Source organism: Scyliorhinus torazame, chromosome 24 (assembly GCF_047496885.1).
Source record: "Scyliorhinus torazame isolate Kashiwa2021f chromosome 24, sScyTor2.1, whole genome shotgun sequence".
Classification (NCBI taxonomy): domain Eukaryota; kingdom Metazoa; phylum Chordata; class Chondrichthyes; order Carcharhiniformes; family Scyliorhinidae; genus Scyliorhinus; species Scyliorhinus torazame.
Genome location: NC_092730.1, coordinates 3,465,465 through 3,484,263, shown reverse-complemented (window position 1 = coordinate 3,484,263; position 18,799 = coordinate 3,465,465). Strand labels below are relative to the sequence as shown.

Below are 18,799 nucleotides of genomic sequence, written 5' to 3'. Positions count from 1 at the left end.
CGGGGACTCGATTTGATTGGTTGGCAGGTGGCCAATAAATGGGGCCAAAAGGCCGTACTCTGCCCGGTAACAGGTGGTGATCGGATCCGAGCCCAGTGGAATGGTTTTCAGAGTCCCTCCGTTTAGTTGCTGGAGGCACAGAGCCAAGGTCTCCTCTCTCTCCCCCAGTCTTTCTCCAGAAAGACTGTGGGTGCTGTCTCCCTGAAACCACAGAGGCCTGAATGAATCCACAATACAGACCGCAAAATGAAAGCAACGTTTGAAGAGGAGGAAAGTGCTGGAAACCTCCATCTGAAACAACGACACACTTTTCCTTTCACTTACGTTTCTTCGCCTTTCTTCCCCTCTGTGTGAGTGAGTGTGAGTGGGTGTGAGTGGGTGTGAGTGAGTGGGTGTGAGTGAGTGGGTGTGAGTGAGTGGGTGTGAGTGGGTGTGAGTGAGTGGGTGTGAGTGTGTGGGTGTGAGTGAGTGTGTGAGTGAGTGTGTGAGTGAGTGTGTGAGTGAGTGGGTGTGAGTGAGTGGGTGTGAGTGAGTGGGTGTGAGTGAGTGGGTGTGAGTGAGTGTGTGAGTGAGTGGGTGTGAGTGAGTGGGTGTGAGTGAGTGGGTGTGAGTGAGTGAGTGGGTGTGAGTGAGTGGGTGTGAGTGAGTGGGTGTGAGTGAGTGGGTGTGAGTGAGTGGGTGTGAGTGAGTGGGTGTGAGTGAGTGGGTGTGAGTGAGTGAGTGGGTGTGAGTGGGTGTGAGTGAGTGAGTGGGTGTGAGTGAGTGTGAGTGAGTGAGTGGGTGTGAGTGAGTGGGTGTGAGTGAGTGGGTGTGAGTGAGTGTGAGTGAGTGAGTGGGTGTGAGTGAGTGGGTGGGTGTGAGTGAGTGGGTGTGAGTGAGTGGGTGTGAGTGAGTGGGTGTGAGTGAGTGGGTGTGAGTGAGTGGGTGTGAGTGAGTGAGTGGGTGTGAGTGAGCGGGTGTGAGTGAGTGAGTGGGTGTGAGTGAGTGGGTGTGAGTGAGTGGGTGTGAGTGAGTGGGTGTGAGTGAGTGGGTGTGAGTGAGTGGGTGTGAGTGTGTGGGTGTGAGTGAGTGGGTGGGTGTGAGTGAGTGGGTGTGAGTGAGTGGGTGTGAGTGTGTGGGTGTGAGTGAGTGGGTGGGTGTGAGTGAGTGGGTGTGAGTGAGTGAGTGGGTGTGAGTGAGTGAGTGGGTGTGAGTGAGTGGGTGTGAGTGAGTGGGTGTGAGTGAGTGGGTGTGAGTGAGTGGGTGTGAGTGAGTGGGTGTGAGTGTGAGTGTGTGAGTGGGTGTGAGTGAGTGAGTGGGTGTGAGTGAGTGGGTGGGTGTGAGTGAGTGGGTGTGAGTGAGTGGGTGTGAGTGGGTGGGTGTGAGTGAGTGGGTGTGAGTGAGTGGGTGTGAGTGAGTGGGTGTGAGTGAGTGGGTGTGAGTGTGAGTGTGTGAGTGGGTGTGAGTGAGTGGGTGTGAGTGAGTGAGTGAGTGGGTGTGAGTGAGTGGGTGGGTGTGAGTGAGTGGGTGTGAGTGAGTGGGTGTGAGTGAGTGGGTGTGAGTGGGTGGGTGTGAGTGAGTGGGTGGGTGTGAGTGAGTGGGTGGGTGTGAGTGAGTGGGTGTGAGTGAGTGAGTGGGTGTGAGTGAGTGGGTGTGAGTGTGTGGGTGTGAGTGTGTGGGTGTGAGTGTGTGGGTGTGAGTGGGTGGGTGTGAGTGAGTGGGTGGGTGTGAGTGAGTGGGTGGGTGTGAGTGAGTGGGTGTGAGTGAGTGGGTGTGAGTGAGTGGGTGTGAGTGAGTGAGTGGGTGTGAGTGAGTGGGTGTGAGTGAGTGGGTGTGAGTGAGTGAGTGGGTGTGAGTGAGTGAGTGGGTGTGAGTGAGTGGGTGTGAGTGAGTGGGTGTGAGTGAGTGGGTGTGAGTGAGTGGGTGTGAGTGTGAGTGTGTGAGTGGGTGTGAGTGAGTGAGTGGGTGTGAGTGAGTGGGTGTGAGTGAGTGGGTGTGAGTGAGTGGGTGTGAGTGAGTGGGTGTGAGTGAGTGGGTGTGAGTGAGTGGGTGTGAGTGAGTGGGTGTGAGTGTGTGAGTGGGTGTGAGTGTGTGAGTGGGTGTGAGTGAGTGAGTGGGTGTGAGTGAGTGAGTGGGTGTGAGTGAGTGGGTGTGAGTGAGTGGGTGTGAGTGAGTGGGTGTGAGTGTGAGTGTGTGAGTGGGTGTGAGTGAGTGAGTGGGTGTGAGTGAGTGAGTGGGTGTGAGTGAGCGGGTGTGAGTGAGCGGGTGTGAGTGAGCGGGTGTGAGTGAGCGGGTGTGAGTGAGCGGGTGTGAGTGAGCGGGTGTGAGTGAGCGGGTGTGAGTGAGTGGGTGTGAGTGAGTGGGTGTGAGTGAGTGGGTGTGAGTGAGTGGGTGTGAGTGAGTGGGTGTGAGTGTGAGTGTGTGAGTGGGTGGGTGTGAGTGAGTGGGTGTGAGTGAGTGGGTGTGAGTGAGTGGGTGTGAGTGGGTGGGTGTGAGTGAGTGGGTGTGAGTGAGTGAGTGGGTGTGAGTGAGTGAGTGGGTGTGAGTGAGTGGGTGTGAGTGAGTGGGTGTGAGTGAGTGGGTGTGAGTGAGTGGGTGTGAGTGTGAGTGTGTGAGTGGGTGTGAGTGTGAGTGAGTGAGTGGGTGTGAGTGAGTGGGTGGGTGTGAGTGAGTGGGTGTGAGTGAGTGGGTGTGAGTGAGTGGGTGTGAGTGGGTGGGTGTGAGTGAGTGGGTGGGTGTGAGTGGGTGGGTGTGAGTGAGTGGGTGTGAGTGAGTGAGTGGGTGTGAGTGTGTGGGTGTGAGTGTGTGGGTGTGAGTGTGTGGGTGTGAGTGGGTGGGTGTGAGTGAGTGGGTGGGTGTGAGTGAGTGGGTGTGAGTGAGTGGGTGTGAGTGAGTGGGTGTGAGTGAGTGGGTGTGAGTGAGTGGGTGTGAGTGAGTGGGTGTGAGTGAGTGAGTGGGTGTGAGTGAGTGAGTGGGTGTGAGTGAGTGAGTGGGTGTGAGTGAGTGGGTGTGAGTGAGTGGGTGTGAGTGAGTGGGTGTGAGTGAGTGGGTGTGAGTGTGAGTGTGTGAGTGGGTGTGAGTGAGTGAGTGAGTGGGTGTGAGTGAGTGAGTGGGTGTGAGTGAGTGGGTGTGAGTGAGTGGGTGTGAGTGTGAGTGTGAGTGTGTGAGTGGGTGTGAGTGGGTGTGAGTGAGTGAGTGGGTGTGAGTGAGTGAGTGGGTGTGAGTGAGTGGGTGTGAGTGAGTGGGTGTGAGTGAGTGGGTGTGAGTGTGAGTGTGTGAGTGGGTGTGAGTGAGTGAGTGGGTGTGAGTGAGTGAGTGGGTGTGAGTGAGCGGGTGTGAGTGAGCGGGTGTGAGTGAGCGGGTGTGAGTGAGCGGGTGTGAGTGAGTGGGTGTGAGTGAGTGGGTGTGAGTGAGTGGGTGTGAGTGTGAGTGTGTGAGTGGGTGTGAGTGAGTGAGTGGGTGTGAGTGAGTGGGTGTGAGTGAGTGAGTGGGTGTGAGTGAGTGAGTGGGTGTGAGTGAGTGGGTGTGAGTGAGTGGGTGTGAGTGAGTGGGTGTGAGTGAGTGGGTGTGAGTGAGTGGGTGTGAGTGAGTGGGTGTGAGTGAGTGGGTGTGAGTGAGTGGGTGTGAGTGAGTGAGTGGGTGTGAGTGTGAGTGAGTGAGTGGGTGTGAGTGAGTGAGTGGGTGTGAGTGAGTGAGTGGGTGTGAGTGAGTGGGTGTGAGTGAGTGAGTGGGTGTGAGTGAGTGGGTGTGAGTGAGTGAGTGGGTGTGAGTGAGTGAGTGGGTGTGAGTGAGTGGGTGTGAGTGAGTGAGTGGGTGTGAGTGAGTGAGTGGGTGTGAGTGAGTGGGTGTGAGTGAGCGGGTGTGAGTGAGCGGGTGTGAGTGAGCGGGTGTGAGTGAGCGGGTGTGAGTGAGCGGGTGTGAGTGAGTGAGTGGGTGTGAGTGAGCGGGTGTGAGTGAGCGGGTGTGAGTGAGTGAGTGGGTGTGAGTGAGTGAGTGGGTGTGAGTGAGTGGGTGTGAGTGAGTGGGTGTGAGTGAGTGGGTGTGAGTGAGTGGGTGTGAGTGAGCGGGTGTGAGTGAGCGGGTGTGAGTGAGCGAGTGTGTGAGTGGGTGTGTGAGTGGGTGTGTGAGTGGGTGTGTGAGTGGGTGTGTGAGTGGGTGTGTGAGTGGGTGTGAGTGAGTGGGTGTGAGTGGGTGTGAGTGGGTGTGAGTGAGTGTGTGAGTGGGTGTGTGAGTGGGTGTGTGAGTGGGTGTGTGAGTGGGTGTGTCTGTGTGTGTGTGTGTGAGAGAGAGTGGGAGAGTGTGAGAGTGTCTGTGTCTGTGGACCAGGGGGTGTAATATCTCAGCCCTGTGTACCGGGGGTGTAATATCTCAGCCCTGTGTACCGGGGGTGTAATATCTCAGCCCTGTGTACCAGGGGGTGTAATATCTCAGCCCTGTGTACCAGGGGGTGTAATATCTCAGCCCTGTGTACCAGGGGGTGTAATATCTCAGCCCTCTGTACCAGGGGGTGTAATATCTCAGCCCTGTGTACCAGGGGGTGTAATATCTCAGCCCTGTGGACCAGGGGGTGTAATATCTCAGCCCTGTGTACCGGGGGTGTAATATCTCAGCCCTGCGTACCAGGGGGTGTAATATCTCAGCCCTGTGTACCGGGGGTGTAATATCTCAGCCCTGTGTACCAGGGGGTGTAATATCTCAGCCCTGTGTACCGGGGGTGTAATATCTCAGCCCTCTGTACCGGGGGTGTAATATCTCAGCCCTGTGTACCAGGGGGTGTAATATCTCAGCCCTGTGTACCGGGGGTGTAATATCTCAGCCCTGTGTACCAGGGGGTGTAATATCTCAGCCCTGTGTACCGGGGGTGTAATATCTCAGCCCTGTGTACCGGGGGTGTAATATCTCAGCCCTGTGTACCGGGGGTGTAATATCTCAGCCCTGTGTACCAGGGGGTGTAATATCTCAGCCCTGTGTACCGGGGGTGTAATATCTCAGCCCTCTGTACCGGGGGTGTAATATCTCAGCCCTCTGTACCGGGGGTGTAATATCTCAGCCCTGTGTACCGGGGGTGTAATATCTCAGCCCTGTGTACCAGGGGGTGTAATATCTCAGCCCTGTGTACCGGGGGGTGTAATATCTCAGCCCTGTGTACCGGGGGTGTAATATCTCAGCCCTGTGTACCGGGGGTGTAATATCTCAGCCCTGTGTACCGGGGGTGTAATATCTCAGCCCTGTGTACCAGGGGGTGTAATATCTCAGCCCTGTGTACCAGGGGCGTAATATCTCAGCCCTGTGGACCAGGGGGTGTAATATCTCAGCCCTGCGTACCAGGGGGTGTAATATCTCAGCCCTGTGTACCAGGGGGTGTAATATCTCAGCCCTCTGTACCGGGGGTGTAATATCTCAGCCCTGTGTACCAGGGGGTGTAATATCTCAGCCCTGTGTACCAGGGGGTGTAATATCTCAGCCCTGTGTACCAGGGGGTGTAATATCTCAGCCCTGTGTACCAGGGGGTGTAATATCTCAGCCTTGCGTACCAGGGGGTGTAATATCTCAGCCCTGTGTACCAGGGGGTGTAATATCTCAGCCCTGCGTACCAGGGGGTGTAATATCTCAGCCCTGTGTACCAGGGGGCGTAATATCTCAGCCCTGTGTACCAGGGGGTGTATAATCATAGCCCTGTGTACCAGGGGGCGTAATATCTCAGCCCTGCGTACCAGGGGGTGTAATATCTCAGCCCTGCGTACCAGGGGGTGTAATATCTCAGCCCTGTGTACCAGGGGGCGTAATATCTCAGCCCTGTGTACCAGGGGGTGTATAATCATAGCCCTGTGTACCAGGGATTGTAATATCTCAGCCTTGCGTACCAGGATTGTATTACCTCAGCCCTGTGTACCGGGGGTGTAATATCTCAGCCCTGTGGACCAGGGGGTGTAATATCTCAGCCCTGTGGACCAGGGGGTGTAATATCTCAGCCCTGTGTACTGGGGGTGAAATATCTCAGCCCTGTGTACCGGGGGTGTAATATCTCAGCCCTGTGTACCAGGGGGTGTAATATCTCAGCCCTGTGTACCAGGGGGTGTAATATCTCAGCCCTGTGTACCAGGGGGTGTAATATCTCAGCCCTGTGTACCAGGGGGTGTATAATCATAGCCCTGTGTACCAGGGGGTGTAATATCTCAGCCCTGTGTACCAGGGATTGTAATATCTCAGCCTTGCGTACCAGGATTGTATTACCTCAGCCCTGTGTACCAGGGGGTGTAATATCTCAGCCCTGTGTACCAGGGGGTGTAATATCTCAGCCCTGTGTACCAGGGGGTGTAATATCTCAGCCCTGTGTACCAGGGGGTGTAATATCTCAGCCCTGTGTACCAGGGGGTGTAATATCTCAGCCCTCTGTACCGGGGGTGTAATATCTCAGCCCTGTGTACCAGGGGGTGTAATATCTCAGCCCTGTGTACCGGGGTGTAATATCTCAGCCCTGTGTACCAGGGGGTGTAATATCTCAGCCCTGTGTACCAGGGGGCGTAATATCTCAGCCCTGTGTACCAGGGGGTGTATAATCATAGCCCTGTGTACCAGGGGGCGTAATATCTCAGCCCTGCGTACCAGGGGGTGTAATATCTCAGCCCTGCGTACCAGGGGGTGTATAATCATAGCCCTGTGTACCAGGGGGCGTAATATCTCAGCCCTGCGTACCAGGGGGTGTAATATCTCAGCCCTGCGTACCAGGGGGTGTAATATCTCAGCCCTGCGTACCAGGGGGTGTAATATCTCAGCCCTGTGTACCAGGGGGTGTAATATCTCAGCCCTGTGTACCAGGGATTGTAATATCTCAGCCTTGCGTACCAGGATTGTATTACCTCAGCCCTGTGTACCGGGGGGTGTAATATCTCAGCCCTGTGTACCAGGAGGTGTAATATCTCAGCCCTGTGTACCAGGGGGTGTAATATCTCAGCCCTGTGTACCAGGGGGTGTAATATCTCAGCCCTGTGTACCAGGGGGTGTAATATCTCAGCCCTGTGTACCAGGGGGCGTAATATCTCAGCCCTGTGTACCAGGGGGTGTATAATCATAGCCCTGTGTACCGGGGGTGTAATATCTCAGCCCTGTGTACCAGGGATTGTAATATCTCAGCCTTGCGTACCAGGATTGTATTACCTCAGCCCTGTGTACCAGGGGGTGTAATATCTCAGCCCTGTGTACCGGGGGTGTAATATCTCAGCCCTGTGGACCAGGGGGTGTAATATCTCAGCCCTGTGTACCGGGGGTGTAATATCTCAGCCCTGTGTACCAGGGGGTGTAATATCTCAGCCCTGTGGACCAGGGGGTGTAATATCTCAGCCCTGCGTACCAGGGGTGTAATATCTCAGCCCTGTGTACCGGGGGTGTAATATCTCAGCCCTGTGTACCAGGGGTGTAATATCTCAGCCCTGTGTACTGGGGGTGAAATATCTCAGCCCTGTGGACCAGGGGGTGTAATATCTCAGCCCTGTGTACCGGGGGTGTAATATCTCAGCCCTGTGGACCAGGGGGTGTAATATCTCAGCCCTGTGTACCAGGGGGTGTAATATCTCAGCCCTGTGGACCAGGGGGTGTAATATCTCAGCCCTGTGTACCGGGGGTGTAATATCTCAGCCCTGTGTACCGGGGGGTGTAATATCTCAGCCCTGTGTACCGGGGGTGTAATATCTCAGCCCTGTGTACCGGGGGTGTAATATCTCAGCCCTCTGTACCGGGGGTGTAATATCTCAGCCCTGTGGACCAGGGGGTGTAATATCTCAGCCCTGTGTACCAGGGGGTGTAATATCTCAGCCCTCTGTACCAGGGGGTGTAATATCTCAGCCCTGTGTACCAGGGGGCGTAATATCTCAGCCCTGCGTACCAGGGGGTGTATAATCATAGCCCTGTGTACCGGGGGTGTAATATCTCAGCCCTGTGGACCAGGGGGTGTAATATCTCAGCCCTGTGTACCAGGGGGTGTAATATCTCAGCCCTGTGTACCGGGGGTGTAATATCTCAGCCCTGTGGACCAGGGGGTGTAATATCTCAGCCCTGTGGACCAGGGGTGTAATATCTCAGCCCTGTGTACCAGGGGGTGTATAATCATAGCCCTGTGTACCGGGGGTGTAATATCTCAGCCCTGTGGACCAGGGGGTGTAATATCTCAGCCCTGTGTACCAGGGGGTGTAATATCTCAGCCCTGCGTACCAGGGGGCGTAATATCTCAGCCCTGCGTACCAGGGGGTGTATAATCATAGCCCTGTGGACCAGGGGGTGTAATATCTCAGCCCTCTGTACCAGGGGGCGTAATATCTCAGCCCTGCGTACCAGGGGGTGTAATATCTCAGCCCTGTGTACCAGGGGGTGTAATATCTCAGCCCTGTGGACCAGGGGGTGTAATATCTCAGCCCTGTGTACCAGGGGGTGTAATATCTCATTTAGTCAACACTGCTGCCAATCTTCAGGTCTGCTGACTTGAATGTGAGGTGGATAAAAGCTGGGGCCTTTATTTAAATTTAACTCTTTAACCTTCTTCACGAGCTGCAGAAACTACTGGTGGATTTGCGAATCCTCCCAGCAGAGAGCATTCCGAACCTGCCTTTCTCAAATCGTCCTTATCTCGCCATTTGCCTTTATTACTAAGTGGGTTCCTGGAGTGATGCTTCCTGAGTTTCCTAGCTTCTATCATGCTGACCTTTTCGGAAGGCACTTGTCTTTCCATCGCACATTTCACATCCTCCAGACTTTTGAAAGGTCTTCAAACTTCACTGAAGTAATGTCACAAACATGACATCTGATGTGTGCACGGAAAGATGCTGACTCCGCGACCAAATCATAGACTCTTACAACAACATTCGTGCTTCTGCCGTCCCTCTGAACGGTCTCTGCCTCGCTAATAGTCCCTTGAAATGCAGAGAACACTGTCCTTGGGGTGGAACGGGTGGCAAAAGCTAATCAAGGAGTCACGTAAGGTGGGGAGGCTGCTGCAGTGCAGTATGGGTCCTGTCTCTCTTGGGTCGACCTAATTAGTGACATGACCCCCTGCTCTTCCCCCAAAGCCCTGAAAATCAGATCCAAACAGATCGACCAGCACGGGAGCACAGTGGTTAGCACTGTGGCTTCACAGCGCCAGGGTCCCAGGTTCGATTCCCCGCTGGGTCACGGTCTGTGCGGAGTCTGCACGTCCTCCCCGTGTGTGCGTGGGTTTCCTCCGGGTGCTCCGGTTTCCTCCCACAGTCCAAAGATGTGCAGCTAAGGTGGATTGGCCTTGATCAATTGCCCTTAGTGACCACAAAAGGTAAGGTTGGGTTACTGGGATAGGGTGGAGGTGTGGGCTTGGGTAGGGTGCTCTTTCCCAGGGCAGGTGCAGACTCGATGGGCCGAATGGCCTCCTTCTGCACTGTAAATTCTATGAAACCACAAGACACAACTTCCAAGAACAGAATGACCCTCTGACAGTGCGGCACTCCCTCAGTACTGACCCTCTGACAGTGCGGCACTCCCTCAGTACTGACCCTCTGACAGTGCGGCACTCCCTCAGTACTGACCCTCTGACAGTGCGGCACTCCCTCAGTACTGACCCTCTGACAGTGCGGCACTCCCTCAGTACTGACCCTCTGACAGTGCGGCACTCCCTCAGTACTGACCCTCTGACAGTGCGGCGCTCCCTCAGTACTGACCCTCTGACAGTGCAGCACTCCCTCAGTACTGACCCTCTGACAGTGCGGCACACCCTCAGTACTGACCCTCTGACAGTGCAGCACTCCCTCAGTACTGACCCTCTGACAGTGCGACACTCCCTCAGTACTGACCCTCTGACAGTGCGGCACTCCCTCAGTACTGACCCTCTGACAGTGCGGCACTCCCTCAGTACTGACCCTCTAACAGTGCGACACTCCCTCAGTACTGACCCTCTGACAGTGCGGCGCTCCCTCAGTACTGACCCTCTGACAGTGCAGCACTCCCTCAGTACTGACACTCTGACAGTGCGGCACTCCCTCAGTACTGACCCTCTGACAGTGCAGCACTTCCTCAGTACTGACCCTCTGACAGTGCGGCATCCCTCAGTACTGACCCTCTGACAGTGTGGCACTCCCTCAGTACTGACCCTCTGACAGTGCGGCGCTCCCTCAGTACTGACCCTCTGACAGTGCAGCACTCCCTCAGTACTGACCCTCTGACAGTGCGGCACTCCCTCAGTACTGACCCTCTGACAGTGCGGCACTCCCTCAGTACTGACCCTCTGACAGTGCAGCACTCCCTCAGTACTGACCCTCAGACAGTGCAGCACTCCCTCAGTACTGACCCTCTGACAGTGCGGCACTCCCTCAGTACTGACCCTCTGACAGTGCGGCACTCCCTCAGTACTGACCCTCTGACAGTGCGGCACTCCCTCAGTACTGACCCTCTGACAGTTCGGCACTCCCTCAGTACTGACTCTCTGACAGTGCGGCACTCCCTCAGTACTGACCCTCTGACAGTGCGGCACTCCCTCAGTACTGACCCTCTGACAGTGGGTCACTCCCTCAGGACTGACCCTCTGACAGTGCAGCGCTCCCTCAGTACTGACCCCCTGACAGTGCGGCACTCCCTCAGTACTGACCCTCTGACAGTGCAGCACTCCCTCAGTAGTGACCCACTGACAGTGCGGCACTCCCTCAGTACTGACCCTCTGACAGGGTAGCACTCCCTCAGTACTGACCCTCTGACAGTGCAGCACTCCCTCAGTACTGACCCCCTGACAGTGCGGCACACCCTCAGTACTGACCCTCTGACAGGGTAGCACTCCCTCAGTACTGACCCTCTGACAGTGCAGCACTCCCTCAGTAGTGACCCACTGACAGTGCGGCACACCCTCAGTACTGACCCTCTGACAGGGTAGCACTCCCTCAGTACTGACCCTCTGACAGTGCAGCACTCCCTCAGTAGTGACCCACTGACAGTGCGGCACTCCCTCAGTACTGACCCCCTGACAGTGCGGCACTCCCTCAGTACTGACCCTCTGACAGTGCGGCACTCCCTCAGTACTGACCCTCTGACAGTGCAGCACTCCCTCAGTACTGACCCTCTGACAGTGCGGCACTCCCTCAGTACTGACCCTCTGACAGTGCGGCACTCCCTCAGTACTGACCGTCCGACAGTGCGGCACTCCCTCAGTACTGACCCTCCGACAGTGCGGCACTCCCTCAGTACTGACCCTCTGACAGTGCGGCACTCCCTCAGTACTGACCCTCTGACAGTGAGACACTCCCTCAGTACTGACCCTCTGACAGTGCAGCACTCCCTCAGTACTGACCCTCTGACAGTGAGACACTCCCTCAGTACTGACCCTCTGACAGTGCAGCACTCCCTCAGTACTGACCCTCTGACAGTGAGACACTCCCTCAGTACTGACCCTCTGACAGTGCAGCACTCCCCAGTACTGACCCCCTGACAGTGCGGCACTCCCTCAGTACTGACCCTCTGACAGTGCAGCGCTCCCCCAGTACTGACCCCCTGACAGTGCGGCACTCCCTCAGTACTGACCCTCTGACAGGGCAGCACTCCCTCAGTACTGACCCTCTGACAGTGCAGCACTCCCTCAGTACTGACCCTCTGACAGGGCAGCACTCCCTCAGCACTGACCCTCTGACAGTGCAGCAGTCCCTCAGTACTGAACCTCTGACAGGGCAGCACTCCCTCAGCACTGACCCTCTGACAGTGCAGCAGTCCCTCAGTACTGACCCTCTGACAGTGCGGCACTCCCTCAGTACTGACCCTCTGACAGTGCGGCACTCCCTCAGTACTGACCCTCTGACAGTGCGGCACTCCCTCAGTACTGACCCTCTGACAGTGCAGCAGTCCCTCAGTACTGACCCTCAGACAGTGCAGCACTCCCTCAGTACTGACCCTCTGACAGTGCGGCACTCTCTCAGTACTGACCCTCTGACAGTGCGGCGCTCCCTCAGTACTGACCCTCTGACAGTGCGGCACTCCCTCAGTACTGACCCTCTGACAGTGCAGCAGTCCCTCAGTACTGACCCTCAGACAGTGCAGCACTCCCTCAGTACTGATCCTCTGACAGTGCAGCACTCCCTCAGTACTGACCCTCTGACAGTGCGGCGCTCCCTCAGTACTGACCCTCTGACAGTGCGGCACTCCCTCAGTACTGACCCTCTGACAGTGCGGCACTCCCTCAGTACTGACCCTCTGACAGTGCAGCACTCCCTCAGTACTGACCCTCAGACAGTGCAGCACTCCCTCAGTACTGACCCTCTGACAGTGCGGCACTCTCTCAGTACTGACCCTCTGACAGTGCGGCGCTCCCTCAGTACTGACCCTCTGACAGTGCGGCACTCCCTCAGTACTGACCCTCTGACAGTGCGGCACTCCCTCAGTACTGACCTTAACCTCCTTTACAAAGTTTATTAATCAGACTGTGGCTGTGATTAAAAGATGAGTGTTGCGCAGTTTCTATACATTGCTTGTTGCACACAATTGCCAGAGGTGCTGAGCATTGCAGAGATTAGCTGTTGGGTGAACACATGACGGCTGGGTCCTTTGATTTTTCCTTGTCGATAAGTTAGCCTCTTCCTCTCCCTCACGCTGCCTTCTCCGCCTCTGAGCGTGACTTTAAACAGTGCGGTTCAGGCCTCGCTTCCTCTTCCTGAAGCTGCTGCATCTGTTGGTGTCTGTGCTGGAAACACAGCCGGTGTGAGTGCCCCACTAGCAGAGGTAACTCGGTTTCTGTTTGTCTCTGGGTGAGGGACGGTCCACCGAGTGCACCTAACCCCCCCCCCCCCTCCGACAGCCCACCGCAGCCTCGGCACCCCCACCCAATGCCCCAACGTAACGATTAGGGGGTCCTTGAGGGCAACCCCTCCCCCGGCCGGGACCAAACAACCCTTAGTACTGCCAGCCTGGCAGTCCAGGTACCCGAGTGGCAGTGCTAAGGTCCCTGGCTGTCAGCGGGAGGGGCAGGTTACTGTCCTGCCCAGAGTCTGACCACCCCAGGGCCCCCTGATGGCCGGGGGTCCCCCACAGGGCCCGCAATGCCTGGTCCACATTGGAGGTCTCCCTGACGCGGGTATCTGTTCCGGGGCCCTGGGAGCATCGGGCACCTAACTGCGGACTTTGATTTGTAAATCTGGATCTGGCCCAACGAGGGCAAGGTCCACATCGCGACGTCTCGTGAGAGCTCGTTAGATCGCGACGTCTCGTTAGATCGCGTGAGTTCGCGCCATCTCGTTAGATTGCGTTGATCACGTTGGATCGCGATATCTCATTAGATCGTGACATCTCGTCTGATCTCGACGTCTCGTTAGATCGCGTGAGTTCGCGCCATCTCGTTAGATCGCGTTGATCACGTTGGATCGCGATATCTCGTTAGATCGCGACATCTCGTCTGATCTCGACGTCTCGTTAGATCGCGTTAGATCGTGACATTTCATTAGATCGCGACGTCTCGTTAGATCGCGACGTCTTGTTGGATCGCGACGTCTCGTTGGATCGTGACATGTCGTGAGATCGCGACATCTTGTTAGATCGTGACGTCTCGTGAGATCGCGACATCTTGTTAGATCGTGACGTCTCGTTAGATCGCGACGTCTTGTTAGATCGCGACATCTTGTTAGATCGTGACGTCTCGTGAGATCGCGACATCTTGTTAGATCGTGACGTCTCGTTAGATCGCGACGTCTTGTTAGATCGCGACATCTTGTTAGATCGTGACGTCTCGTTAGATCGCGACGTCTCATTAGATCGCGACATCTCGTTAGATCGCGACATCTTGTTAGATCGTGACGTCTCGTGAGATCGCGACATCTTGTTAGATCGTGACGTCTCGTTAGATCGTGACGTCTCGTTAGATCGCGACATCTCGTTAGATCGCGACATCTCGTTAGATCGCGACGTCTCGTTAGATCGCGACGTCTCGTTAGATCGCGACGTCTCGTTGGATCGCGACGTCTCGTTAGATCGCGACATCTCGTTAGATCGCGACGTCTCGTTAGATCGCGACGTCTCGTTGGATCGCGACGTCTCGTTGGATCGTGACATGTCGTGAGATCGCGACATCTTGTTAGATCGTGACGTCTCGTTAGATCGCGACATCTTGTTAGATCGTGACGTCTCGTGAGATCGCGACGTCTCGTGAGATCGCGACATCTTGTTAGATCGTGACGTCTCGTGAGATCGCGACGTCTCGTGAGATCGCGACGTCTCGTTAGATCGCGACATCTCGTTAGATCGCGACATCTCGTTAGATCGCGACGTCTCGTGAGATCGCGACGTCTCGTTGGATCGCGACGTCTCGTTAGATCGCGACGTCTCGTTAGATCGCGACATCTCGTTAGATCGCGACGTCTCGTTAGATCGCGACGTCTCGTTGGATCGCGACGTCTCGTTGGATCGCGACGTCTCGTTGGATCGCGACATCTCGTTAGATCGCGACGTCTCGTGAGATCGCGACGTCTCGTTGGATCGCGACGTCTCGTTGGATCGCGACATCTCGTTAGATCGCAACGTCTCGTTGGATCGTGACATGTCGTTAGATCGTGACAAGTCGTGAGATCGCGACATCTCGTTAGATCGCGACATCTCGTTAGATCGCGACGTCTCGTTAGATCGCGACGTCTCGTTGGATCGCGACGTCTCGTTGGATCGTGACATCTCGTTAGATCGCAACGTCTCGTTGGATCGTGACATGTCGTTAGATCGTGACATGTCGTTAGATCGCGACATCGTGTTAGATCGCGACATCTCGTTAGATCGCGCCATCTCGTTAGATCGTGTGAGATTGCGACGTCGCGTTAGATCACGTGTGATCGGGACATCTCGTTAGATTGTGACATGTCGTTAGATCGCGACATCTTATTAGATCGCAACGTCTCGTTAGATCGCATTAGAAGGGACGTCTCGTTAGATTGCGACACCTCGTTAGATCGCGTGAGATCGCGACATCTCGTTAGATCGCGTTAGATCGGGACGTCTCGTTAGATCGCGACGTCTCGTTAGATCGCATGAGATCGCGACATCTCGTTAGATCGCGACATCTCATTAGATCGCAAGGTGGTAAAAGAGGGGGAGGGGTGGCATTGTTAGTCAGGGACAGTATTACGGTGGCAGAAAGGACGTTTGATGAGGACTCGTCTACTGAGGTAGTATGGGCTGAGGTTAGAAACAGGAAAGGAGAGGTCACCCTGTTAGGGGTTTTCTATAGGCCTCCGAAAAGTTCCAGAGATGTAGAGGAGAGGATTGCAAAGATGATTCTGGATAGGAGCGAAAGCAGCAGGGTAGTTGTTATGGGGGACTTTAACTTTCCAAATATTGACTGGAAACACGATAGTTCGAGTACATTAGATGGGTCCGTTTTTGTCCAATGTGTGCAGGAGGGTTTCCTGACACAGTATGTAGATAGGCCAACGAGAGGCGAGGCTGTATTGGATTTGGTACTGGGTAATGAACCAGGACAGGTGTTAGATTTGGACGTAGGTGAGCACTTTGGTGATAGTGACCACAATTCGATTACGTTTACTTTAGTGATGGAAAGGGATAGGTATATACCGCAGGGCAAGAGTTCTATCTGGGGGAAAGGCAATTATGATGCGATGAAGCAAGACTTAGGATACATCGGATGGAGAGGAAAACTGCAGGGGATGGGCACAATGGAAATGTGGAGCTTGTTCAAGGAACAGCTACTGCATGTCCTTGATAAGTATGTACCTGTCAGGCAGGGAGGAAGTGGTCGAGTGAGGGAACTGTAGTTTACTAAAGCAGTCAAAACACTCGCTCCTCAGCGACCGGGCCTCGCTCCTCAGCGACCGGGCCTCGCTCCTCAGCGACCGGGCCTCGCTCCTCAGCGACCGGGCCTCGCTCCTCAGCGACCGGGCCTCGCTCCTCAGCGACCGGGCCTCGCTCCTCAGCGACCGGGTCTCGCTCCTCAGCGACCGGGCCTCGCTCCGCAGCGACCGGGCCTCGCTCCGCAGCGACCGGGCCTCGCTCCGCAGCGACCGGGCCTCGCTCCTCAGCGACCGGGCCTCGCTCCTCAGCGACCGGGCCTCGCTCCTCAGCGACCGGGCCTCGCTCCTCAGCGACCGGGCCTCGCTCCTCAGCGACCGGGCCTCGCTCCTCAGCGACCGGGCCTCGCTCCGCAGCGACCGGGCCTCGCTCCTCAGCGACCGGGCCTCGCTCCTCAGCGACCGGGCCTCGCTCCGCAGTGACCGGGCCTCGCTCCTCAGCGACAGGGCCTCGCTCCGCAGCGACCGGGCCTCGCTCCTCAGCGACCGGGCCTCGCTCCTCAGCGACCGGGCCTCGCTCCTCAGCGACAGGGCCTCGCTCCGCAGCGACCGGGCCTCGCTCCGCAGCGACCGGGCCTCGCTCCGCAGCGACCGGGCCTCGCTCCGCAGCGACCGGGCCTCGCTCCGCAGCGACCGGGCCTCGCTCCGCAGCGACCGGGCCTCGCTCCGCAGCGACCGGGCCTTGCAGCCCCCCGACCGCTGTCTCGCCTGGGGGGGTTCCTGCCTCCTCCTGATGTACATCAGCAGCAGTGCGGTCCTCACCAGACTGTGCCCCAGGCGCCTGTCCACTAACATGTCCCACCGAGATGTGAGTATCCACGCCGGGGGGGGGGGGGGTGACAGCTCTGCCGCGACTATAACTGTGCCTCCTCGGAGCTCTCCTCCGAGGTGTTCTCCGCGGAGTCAGGAGAGGGGAAGCTCGGGATGGGAGTCAGGAGAGGGGAAGCTCGGGATGGGAGTCCGGAGATTGGATTGGATTGGATTTGTTTATTGTCACGTGTACCGAGGTACAGTGAGAAGTATTTTTCTGCGAGCAGTTCAACAGATCATTAAGTCCATGAAAAGAAAAGGGAAGAAAAGAAAATACATAATAGGGCAACACAACATATCCAATGTAACTACATAAGCACTGGCATCGGGTGAAGCATACAGGGTGTAGTGTTAATGAGGTCAGTCCATAAGAGGGTCATTTAGGAGTCTGGTGACAGAGGGGAAGAAGCTGTTTTTCAGTCTGTTCGTGCGTGTTCTCAGACTTCGGTATCTCCCGCCCGATGGAAGAAGTTGGAAGAGTGAGTAAGCCGGGTGGGAGGGATCTTTGATTATGCTGCCCGCTTTCCCCAGGCAGCGGGAGGTGTAGATGGAGTCAATGGATGGGAGGCAGGTTCGTGTGATGGACTGGGCGGTGTTCACGACTCTCTGAAGTTTCTTGCGGTCCTGGGCCGAGCAGTTGCCATACCAGGCTGTGATGCAGCCAGATAGGATGCTTTCTATGGTGCATCTGTAAAAGTTGGTCAGGGTTAATGTGGACATGCCGAATTTCCTTAGTTTCCTGAGGAAGTATAGGCGCTGTTGTGCTTTCTTGGTGGTAGTGTCGACGTGGGTGGACCAGGACAGATTTTGGGAAATGTGCACCCCTAGGAATTTGAAACTGCTAACCATCTCCACCTCGGCCCCGTTGATGCTGACAGGGGTGTGTACAGTACTTTGCTTCCTGCAGTCAATTACCAGCTCTTTAGTTTTGCTGGCATTGAGGGAGAGATTGTTGTCGCTACACCACTCCACTAGGTTCTCTATCTCCCTCCTGTATTCTGACTTGTCGTTATTCGAGATCCGGCCCACTATGGTCGTATCGTCAGCAAACTTGTAGATGGAGTTGGAACCAAGTTTTGCCACGCAGTTGTGTGTGTACAGGGAGTAGAGTAGGGGGCTAAGTACACAGCCTTGCGGGGCGCCGGTGTTGAGGACTATTGTGGAGGAGGTGTTGTTGTTCATTCTTACTGATTGTGGTCTGTTGGTCAGAAAATCGAGGATCCAGTTGCAGAGGGAGGAGCCAAGTTCCAGGTTTTGGAGCTTTGATATGAGCTTGGCTGGGATTATGGTGTTGAAGGCGGAGCTGTAGTCAATAAATAGGAGTCTGATGTCGGAGTCCTTGTTGTCGAGATGCTCTAGGGATGAGTGTAGGGCCAGGGAAATGGCGTCTGATGTGGACCGGTTGCAGCGGTATGCGAATTGCAGTGGATCAAGGCGTTCTGGGAGTATGGAGGTGATGCGCTTCATGATCAACCTCTCGAAGCACTTCATTACGACTGGAGTCAGGGCCACTGGTCGGTAGTCATTGAGGCACGTTGCCTGGTTCTTCTTTGGTACCGGGGGCCCACTCGGGATGGGAGTCAGGAGAGGGGCCCGCCCGGGATGGGAGTCAGGAGAGGGGCCCGCCCGGGATGGGAGTCAGGAGGGAGGCCCGCCCGGGATGGGAGTCAGGAGAGGGGCCCGCCCGGGATGGGAGTCAGGAGAGGGGCCCGCCCGGGATGGGAGTCAGGAGAGGGGCCCGCCCGGGATGGGGGTCCGGAGAGGGGCCCGCCCGGGATGGGAGTCAGGAGAGGGGCCCGCCCGGGATGGGGGTCCGGAGAGGGGCCCGCCCGGGATGGGAGTCAGGAGAGGGGCCCGCCCGGGATGGGAGTCAGGAGAGGGGGCCCGCCCGGGATGGGGGTCAGGAGAGGGGCCCGCCCGGGATGGGGGTCAGGAGAGGGGCCCGCCCGGGATGGGAGTCAGGAGAGGGGCCCGCCCGGGATGGGAGTCAGGCGAGGGGCCCGCCCGGGATGGGAGTCAGGAGAGGGGCCCGCCCAGGATGGGGGTCCGGAGAGGGGCCCGCCCGGGATGGGAGTCAGGCGAGGGGCCCGCCCAGGATGGGGGTCCGGAGAGGGGGCCGCCCGGGATGGGGGTCCGGAGAGGGGGCCGCCCGGGATGGGGGTCCGGAGAGGGGCCCGCCCGGGATGGGAGCCAGGAGAGGGGCCCGCCCGGGATGGGAGTCAGGAGAGGGGCCC

At 56.6% G+C, this 18,799-nt stretch overlaps 1 protein-coding gene across 2 annotated transcripts in view; it reads left to right on the top strand.

Annotated features, from left to right (window-relative positions):
* Positions 1-18,799, top strand: part of LOC140399825 (protein LBH-like) — a 62,730-nt gene that overhangs the window by 236 nt on the left and 43,695 nt on the right. Inside the window, exon 1 of one of the 2 annotated variants that reach the window (XM_072489279.1) lies at positions 12,670-12,693. The exons of the other annotated variant lie outside the window; for it this stretch is intronic. The gene's annotated coding sequence lies outside the window, so the exon portion shown is untranslated. Of the gene's footprint in view, positions 1-12,669; positions 12,694-18,799 lie in introns of those variants that run through there. 2 annotated transcript variants of the gene reach the window in all.